Here is a 9,328-nt window from a genome sequence, read left to right on the forward strand (position 1 = left end):
TTTTACCTCTCTTCCTTTTTCTTTTCTTCTTCTTCACCACATCATGTGTGGGTTCAATTCTCTTTTTGGAGCTCCTTATTAATGAGATTGGTTGAATCGGAGGCTCCTCCTCGTTACCTGATTCATCATAAGAAATAATAGGAGGGTATTGGGAAGTCTCTTCCCTTTCATTAGTATTCTCTTCATCTTCTATTTGTTTTCTTTTCTTAATGTAATTGGAAATATAAGGATTTTCAATGCAATTCACCGCACAATACATATAAATTTCCTCTAGATCAAAACCAAAAAGTTTATAACAGGCAAATTCTAGAAGATAATTAGTTATACGTTTCATTTCTTCGTAGCCCATAAGCAAACTAAGTTCATTATAATGTGCAAGGGAAATCAAGTCATCACAATTTTTGGACACAATTAGATCATGAAACAATTTGCATCGGATAGCTAAATGACCACTTTCATTGCAAAGTCCACAAGTACGACCAAGAAAATTTAAATTTTTAGCACAATCATATAGCCTTTCTTCCAACAATTTAGTTTCTAAGTACTTATGCCTCATGCAATATCTATCTTCCCTATTTGGTGTGTACTTACAAACCCAAAGTACTCCACAAAAATTGACATGTTTATAGGAGACATTTTCATCATAACTAGTGCAATCATCGTTAGTACTATGGATATTCAAGGAGTTCATACTAACAACATTGCAATCATGCTCATCATTCAGATATTTAGTGCCAAACATTTTAATGCATTCTTCTTCTAACACTTTGGCATAATTTTCCTTCCCATCATACTCACGAAAGATATTAAAAAGATGAAGCGTATGAGGTAAACTCAATTCCATTTTTTAATAGTTTTCTTTTATAAACTAAACTAGTGATAAAACAAGAAACTAAAAGACTCGATTGCAAGATCTAAATATATACCTTCAAGCACTCACCTCCCCGGCAACGGCGCCAGAAAAGAGCTTGATGTCTACTACACAACCTTCTTCTTGTAGACGTTGTTGGGCCTCCAAGTGTAGAGGTTTGTAGGACAGTAGCAAATTTCCCTCAAGTGGATGACCTAAGGTTTATCAATCCATAGGAGGCGTAGGATGAATATGGTCTCTCTCAAGCAACCCTGCAACCAAATAACAAAGAGTCTCTTGTGTCCCCAACACACCCAATACAATGGTAAATTGTATAGGTGCACTAGTTCAGCGAAGAGATGGTGATACAAGTGCAATATGGATAGTAGATAATGGTTTTTGTAATCTAAAAATATAAAAACAGCAAGGTAACTAATGATAAAAGTGAGCGTAAACGGTATTGCAATGCTAGGGAACAAGGCCTAGGGTTCGTACTTTCACTAGTGCAAGTCCTCTCAACAATAATAACATAATTGGATCACATAACTATCCCTCAACATGCAACAAAGAGTCACTCCAAAGTCACTAATAGCGGAGAATGAACGAAGAGATTATGGTAGGGTACGAAACCACCTCAAAGTTATTCTTTCCAATCAATCCGTTGGGCTATTCCTGTAAGTGTCACAAACAGCCCTAGAGTTTGTACTAGAATAACACCTTAAGACACAAATCAATCAAAACCCTAATGTCACCTAGATACTCCAATGTCACCTCAAGTATCCATGGGTATGATTATATGATATGCATCACACAATCTCAGATTCATCTATTCAACCAACACATAGAACCTCAAAGAGTGCCCCAAAGTTCCTACCGGAGAATCACGACGAAAACGTGTGCCAACCTCTATGCATAGGTTCATCGGCAGAACCCGTAAGTTGATCGCCAAAACATACATCAAGTGAATCACGTGATATCCCATTGTCACCACAGATACGCACGACAAGACATATGTAACGCCCTCGATGCGGCTATATCTCCCACGTGTCGAAGCACGACTTAGAGGCATAACCGCATTGAAAGCAATGTCGCATGTGAGGTAATCTTCACACAACCCATGTAATACATAAGGTAAAGAGATACATAGTTGGGTTACACTCTCCACTTCACACAATACATGAATAAAGCATTACATCAACCAGATACAATCAAGGTCCGACTACGGAACCAAAATAAAAGAAGACTACCCCAAATGCTACACAGATCCCCGATCGACCCGACTAGGCTCCACTACTGATCAACTAGAAATGGAACAACACAAAGGACAAGATCTTCAACGAGCTCCTCCTTGAGCTTGGTTGCATCACCTGTATGGTCTCATCGGCACCTGCAAGCTGGTTTTGGAAGTATCTGTGAGTCACGGGGACTCATCAATCTCACATCCTCGCGATCAAGACTATTTAAACTTATAGGAAGGGTAAAAGGTAAGAGGTGGAGCTGCAGCAAGCGACTAGCATATATGGTGGCTAACATACGCAAATGAGAGCGAGAAGAGAAGGCAAAGCACGTTCGAGAAATCTATGATCAAGAAGTGATCCTAGAACAACCTACGTCAAGCATAACTCCAACACCGTGTTCAATTCCTGGACTCCACCAGAAAGAGACCATCACGGTTACACACGCGGTTGGTGCATTTTAATTAAGATAAACTTCAGGTCTTCAACAACCGGACATTAACAAATTCCCATCTGCCCATAACCACGGGCACGGCTTTCGAAAGTTCAAATCCCTGCAGGGGTGTCCCGACTTAGCCCATCACAAGCTCTCACGGTCAAAGAAGGATATTCCTTCTAGCGGGAAGACCCGATCAAACTCGGAATCCCGGTTACAAGACATCCTCGACAATGGTAAAACAAGTCCAACAAGACCACTCGCTGTGCTGACAAATCCCGATAGGAGCTGCACATATCTCGTTCTCATGGCACACCGGATAAGCTAAGCGTACGGGAGCCAATGTAACCCAAGTTGCCAAGGGACGCCCCGCACGGTGCTCTGGGTTGGACCAACACTCAGAGGAGCACTGGCCGAGGGGGGGGGGGTTAAAATAAAGATGACCCTTGGGCTGGCCGACCCAAGGGAAAGAAAAGGCTAGGTGGCGAATGGTAAAACCAAGGTTGGGCCTTGCTGGAGGAGTTTTATTCAAAGCAAACTGTCAAGGGGTTCCCATTATAACCCAACCGCGTAAGGAACGCTAAATCCGGGAACATAACACCGATATGACGGAAACTAGGGCGGCAAGAGAGGAACAAAACACCAGGCATAAGGCCGAGCCTTCCACCCTTTACCAAGTATATAGATGCATTAATTAAATAAGAGATATTATGATATCCCAACAAGTAAACATGTTCCAACAAGGAACAAACTTCAATCTTCACCTGCAACTAACAACGCTATAAGAGGGGCTGAGCAAAGCGGTAGCATAGCCAAACAACGGTTTGCTAGGACAAGGTGGGTTAGAGGCTTGGTTTAACAATATGGGAGGCATGATAAGCAAGTGGTAGGTATCGCATCATAGGCATAGAAAAAGAGCGAGCATCTAGCAAGCAAAGATAGAAGTGATTTCGAGGGTATGGTCATCTTGCCTGAAATCCCGCAAGGAAGAAGAACGAGTCCATGAAGAAGATAAACGGACGTAGACGAATGGGTCCTCACAAATGCGACGATAACGGAACCAACCCGAAGAAGCAACACCGGAAAGAAGCACACATCATAGTAAACAACCAACTCATGAACATGGTATGATATGCGGGATGCGGTATGCGATGCATATGCATGATTTGACAAGGAATGATTGAAACTGGCCTCAACTTGGAAATCCAAGAGTGCCACTGGAAAGGTGAGGTGATTTCGGTTGAAATCGATATAAAGATCACCGGAATCGGATGCACGGTTTGGAAATGGCGAGCAGAACAAATATGGCACCGGTCTGCGATAAACAGCAAGTAGCCATCTAAATGCAACAAGATAAATATGCTACAGCACTCAAACATGACAACAAAATACATGGCAGGGATCCACTCAAGATTCTTGACAAAAGATGAACACTAAGCTACGGCTAATTCATCCATTAACGGGTTCAAAAAAGCATGGCAAAAGTGCAAATGATAACAGGTTTCAGACTTAGTGAAATTAACACAAGTCTGGAATTTATCATCAGGAAGCAATCTTTAGAGCATGAAAACTACAAGCTATAGGAGCTTAACATGGCAAAGCAAGGCATGGCATGAAGCTACTCACAGCATTTAACAAAAGTCCCTTAGTGACCTTGAGCCAAAAGGGATCAGAAAATACAATTGCAAGCATGTGAACATGGCAAAAACATAAACAGATTCCGACTTAGTGAAAAACTGGAGCATGCAAATCAGTTAACGAGTAGACATGTTTACGAGCTCGATGCACTCACTACAAAGCATGGAATAACAAACTAAGCATACACCCATCAAGAAGACATGGAATAGAAGTTATACATGGCAGGAACAACAACATAGCATGCACGGATCAATAACAACAAGCCCGGCAAAATCGCTAAACATGTCAACAATTTTCCAGGAACATTTTATAGCAAAAGTATAGCTCGATTGACTCAAGCTAGGGTTCTCCATAAATGCAAACAAAGACATGGATAGATAGAGCACTAGAATGTTAACAAAACATCCTTACTGATCATCCTCAAAAGAGGCATGGATCACTAGGAAACAACATGAACATATGGCATAAAGACAAAAACAGAACAAGGACTTAGTGAAATTCTAAGTCCCTGAAAACAGCATTGACGATTACGCTACTTTGCAAGCTTGTGCTATTCATCACAAATATCACAAAAATACATGGCAAGCACCTTTGTAAAGATGGCATGGCATATAACAAAACACATGTAGAGCTCAGGGTCATAGCATGCACACAATTATCATGGCAAAAATGACAAAATGCCATTTGCTGAAACAGATCTGACAAATTCCTCAAATAGCCCCCTTCCAATGACAGTTCGGGCATCAAGATGAGCTCAAATGAAAATGATGCAATGAGATGAAATGATGTACTCGTCGAGATGAACATTTTGATATGCTACGCGCACGAATTGGAGCAACGAGTGCAGAGTTATGACATGATGAATAATGCTAAAAAATATGCAGATCTGGGACTTAGAGGAAAAAAATAGACCTCTCCGGGAAATCAGGACAGAGGGATACGGGGACGAGGAGATCCGGACTCGGGCGCGCGTTTGGCTCATCTCCCGGTGGATCTCATCCACCGGGGCAGATCTGGCCGGGACGGGCTCCGGCGAGGCAACCCCGGCGAGCTCCAGCGATGGAGGCGGCCGAGAAGAGCGCGGGGCGGCGCGTAGGGCCGGCGGCGTGCCGTGGCGGCGCGGGACGACAGAAGGAGGCCGACGGCGAGCGAAGGCGAGCTCCGGTGCGAGGCGGAGCGAAGATGGCGGCGGTGCATGTCGAGAGCGAGACCGGCGCCGGCGGGATGCGGTGGCGGCGGGCAACGCCGGCGAGGCCGCGGCGGCGCTGGGCGGAGGAGCGAGCTGGGGCGGATGGCGGCGGGGCGCACGGGCGGCGCGGCGCACTCGGCGGCGGCGGACGGGCCGGGCAGGCCCGCGGTGGGCTGCGCGGGCCGCGGCGGAGTGGGGAGGCGCGGGGGACGCGTGGCGCGCCGTGATTGGTTCGGGCGGCGGCAACGCTGAGGTGGCGGCCTGCTATTGGCCGGGGTGAGGTGGCTCAGGGCGGTGGACGCGTCCGGTGCGGCGCGGACATGTCCGGTGGCGCGAGGAGGAAGAATTTTAGGGTTTCGTCCGCGAATTTTCGGGAGAGGCCACATATTTATAGGTAGAGGGAGCTAGGAGAGTCCAAATAAGGTGCGGTTCTCAGCCACGCGATCGTGATCGAACGCTCTAGTTGATGGAAGGGTTTTGGTGGGTTTTTGGGCCAAATTGGAAGGGTGTTGGGCTGCAACACACGCGAGGTTTTTTCGGTCCCTCGGTTAACCGTTGGAGTATCAAACGAAATCCAAATGGCATGAAACTTGACAGGCGGTCTACCGGTAGTAAAACAAGGCCGCATGACAAGTCTCGTTCCAATCCGAAAACATTTAACACCCGCACATGAAAAGAGGTAGAAAGGGACACCGGGTGACATAGTAATGCCGGATTGCAAAACGGACAACGGGGAAAATGCTCGGATGCATGAGACGAACATGTATGCAAATGAAATGCACATGATGACATGATATGCAATGCATGACACGCAATCAATGACAAGGCAACAACAGCGAATAACTGGAGGACACCTGGCACATCGGTCTCGGGGCGTTACAACACTCCACCACTACGAGAGGATCTCGTCCCGAGATCTAGAATGGCACCGGAGGGAAAACGGAGGAGAAAGAGAAGAGGTAAAACTAATTTGCTTCTTTGACAAACGAGTGAGACCAAAGAAGCTTGAAAAGGTTGAGCAAAATGAAAGAAAGAAAGCAACGGAGAAGAACAAAGTTGAAAGCACTCCGTTAAGAAAGAGGAATAAGAAAGAACCGATTCGGGTAGCACTTCGGTTGAATAGAGATGAAGACTTGATAAAATGAGAGAGCTTGAGAAAAAGGGACACAACACTCCGGTTAAATGGATAAACCAAGAAAAGAACAGGATCCTGACAAGAACAAGAAGAAGGTTTGAAGAGAGCAGCAACACAATGCCTCCGGAACAAAAGAAAAGAAGGTAGATCGTCAGAATAAGAGATCGGAGAAAGAAATGACAACTCTCGCAAATAGAATTGAAAGAGCATGCCTACGAAGAAAAAGTTGAACGGAGTTGTTGGAAAACCAACAATGAAAAGAGTAAGCTTGTTGTGGGCTTATGGGAAACATCTCAAAACTATGAGGTGAAATTCTGCCACTAACGAAAAATAATATATTGGATTGGTATCAACAAGGAGACGAGAAACTTATTTCACTAGGAGGATAAAAGAAGAACTTGGGTCCTTTATAAGCACCATAGATAGCAACAAACCTTAGGGAAGGCTTTAGGTGAAATATAACCCAAGATAACTCGAATGACGAGATTGATGGATTTAAAATATCTCATTCTTGATAACTTGTGAATCACGGAGCACGACGGGAAATCATCAAGAATGACATAATACCACCTCCAATGGTACGGTAGAAAGAATTGAACTCCGGATTGAAAGATGAAGAAAACTTGTGCTCCTCTGAAAAGGATCTTGATGAACGCTTCGAGAAGGAATTAAATCATTGGTGAGCCATCATGTAGAACATCCATGAAGAACTCCGGTAACAAAAGGATGATCAAACGAAAAGAAGGATGAAAAGAATAAGATTGCATCCTTGCAATGATTAGATGAAGCTTTGTGACGAGATAAAGTGGAAAACTTGGAATACCGGGAGAAAAGATAAAGCAATAGAAATTGAGAATTTTTTGATGAACCTCCCGAATAAGGAATTGAATCATTTGGATGAAAAAAGAATAAGAATTACATCATGCTTATCCTTCACCAATTTAGATTGATGACAACCAATGGATTTGGCATACTACTTATTCTCATAGAAAAGGATTAAGATAGATATAGCACAACCTTGAGAAGGTCTTCAACGAACCACTGGTAGGATTGGAAAGAAAGAGTCAATTGAGATTATAACGAAGGAAGAAGAATCTTGGAAGAGCCACTAGTAGAATTTAAAATGCATGAAGTAAAGGGATGAATCACCGGGTAAGAATTGTGAAATGAACGAAGTTACTTGAGACAATCTAGATACATGAGAACGAAGGGATCATGAACTGATTAGAGATCACTTGAGCGAATCATCGGTAAGATTGGAGAACGATAACTGACAGCTGAGAATGAATAAACCTGAATTGATGGACTCCGGATAACAAACTGAGAAGACTCTTGAATTGCTCCGGATAGGTGAAAAGAATTCTCACAATCAAAACAGTTACGAAAGGATGGCAACAAGCTAGAATCACGAATCTTGAAGAGAATGGAGCAAGATTGAGAGAAAATTCTTCTTCGGTCTTCAAAATCTGAGAATTACAGCGAGAAACACCACCATGAATTGTTGAGATACTCCGGAATGAAGAATGGAAATGTTGAGACAATGGTGAAAAGAATTTGAAAGATCTTGGAGAAAGACATTTGACTGATGACAATTCATTCTTATGTCAAACTTCGAAAAGAATTTGATGGTAGCTCCGGGAAAATAGAAGAGTCAAGTAAGATCCTGGAAAAAGACCTGTGGGTTAGGACCCACTCAAAAGAAACATCGTAGAACGATTCAAAAGAGAGAAAGCACCGGTTGAATTAAATGACTTGAATGAGGGAACATCCTCGAAAGAGCTTGAACGAATGTAGAGTGGAAACACGAATCTTCGAGATATCTTGAGCACTCCGAAACAATTGAATAGTGAGAGGTGAATGATTAAGAATTGCACTGGCATGAGAAGGTATTTGAAACGAGGAAAAAGGATATGATCCACAAAGCTTGACTTGGTTCCACCGGAGAAGAAAAAAGAATGAATAATGGTGAACTAGAAGCTCCGTTAAAATCTTCATGAGCATCACCGGGTAAGAACATTGAAAGAAAAGAATGAAGAGACTTCACAAGAATAAAAAGGATACTTGATTAAGAAATCCGAGTCCTTGAGGAAAAAGGGTGGGTGGGCGGGAAAAACAAAGGCAACTTGGAGACGGATGAAACAAACACCGTTGAGAAGAAGTGATAATTGATCTTGCGGAAGTTGAAATGATCGGATCCACTTGAAGAGAAACACGCCGGTTGAAAAGAAATTGGCATGACAATCTCGATTATCATGAAGGATTTGTATTCACATATGAGTATGAGAACACCGCTTAGGAACAGGTATGGAATCAACATTTGACTTCTAAGCAACTCGAATACCACAACTCAAAAACAAAAACAAAGGATTGACTTGCGGAATAAGCCGGAACAAACATATGATAGAGATTTCGTCCGAAGTTTTCATGGTGGGGCCTACACGGGCTCGATCGTACAACACCATCATGTACAAGGTAGTGCACATGACATACGAAGCGTCCCTGAGTCGGCATAGCCAAGGACTCTTTAAGACACAACGAGACCACCGACCGTGAATAGGCGGACCACTAGACGTCGAACCCCAATTTGATATCATACATCTGTCGAAAAGATATCCTAAGATCTACTTGAATTCCCACTTATAAATTCCCGAAACTTTCCGGTTATGCAATCAGGTGTTGGGGATACAGGGGAAGCATAATATCTCACCCAAAACTAGCAAATCCTACATCTAGCTGTATCCATCCTTCAACACATAACCAAGAAACCTTCGGAAATCGTTTACCTCAACCTTCGAAAAGCATCCGTTATACGAGTTATGGCAATACTCCCGAACTCCCGCCCCAG

Source organism: Triticum urartu, chromosome 1A (assembly GCF_056163025.1).
Source record: "Triticum urartu cultivar PI428250 chromosome 1A, HENAU_Tu73, whole genome shotgun sequence".
Classification (NCBI taxonomy): domain Eukaryota; kingdom Viridiplantae; phylum Streptophyta; class Magnoliopsida; order Poales; family Poaceae; genus Triticum; species Triticum urartu.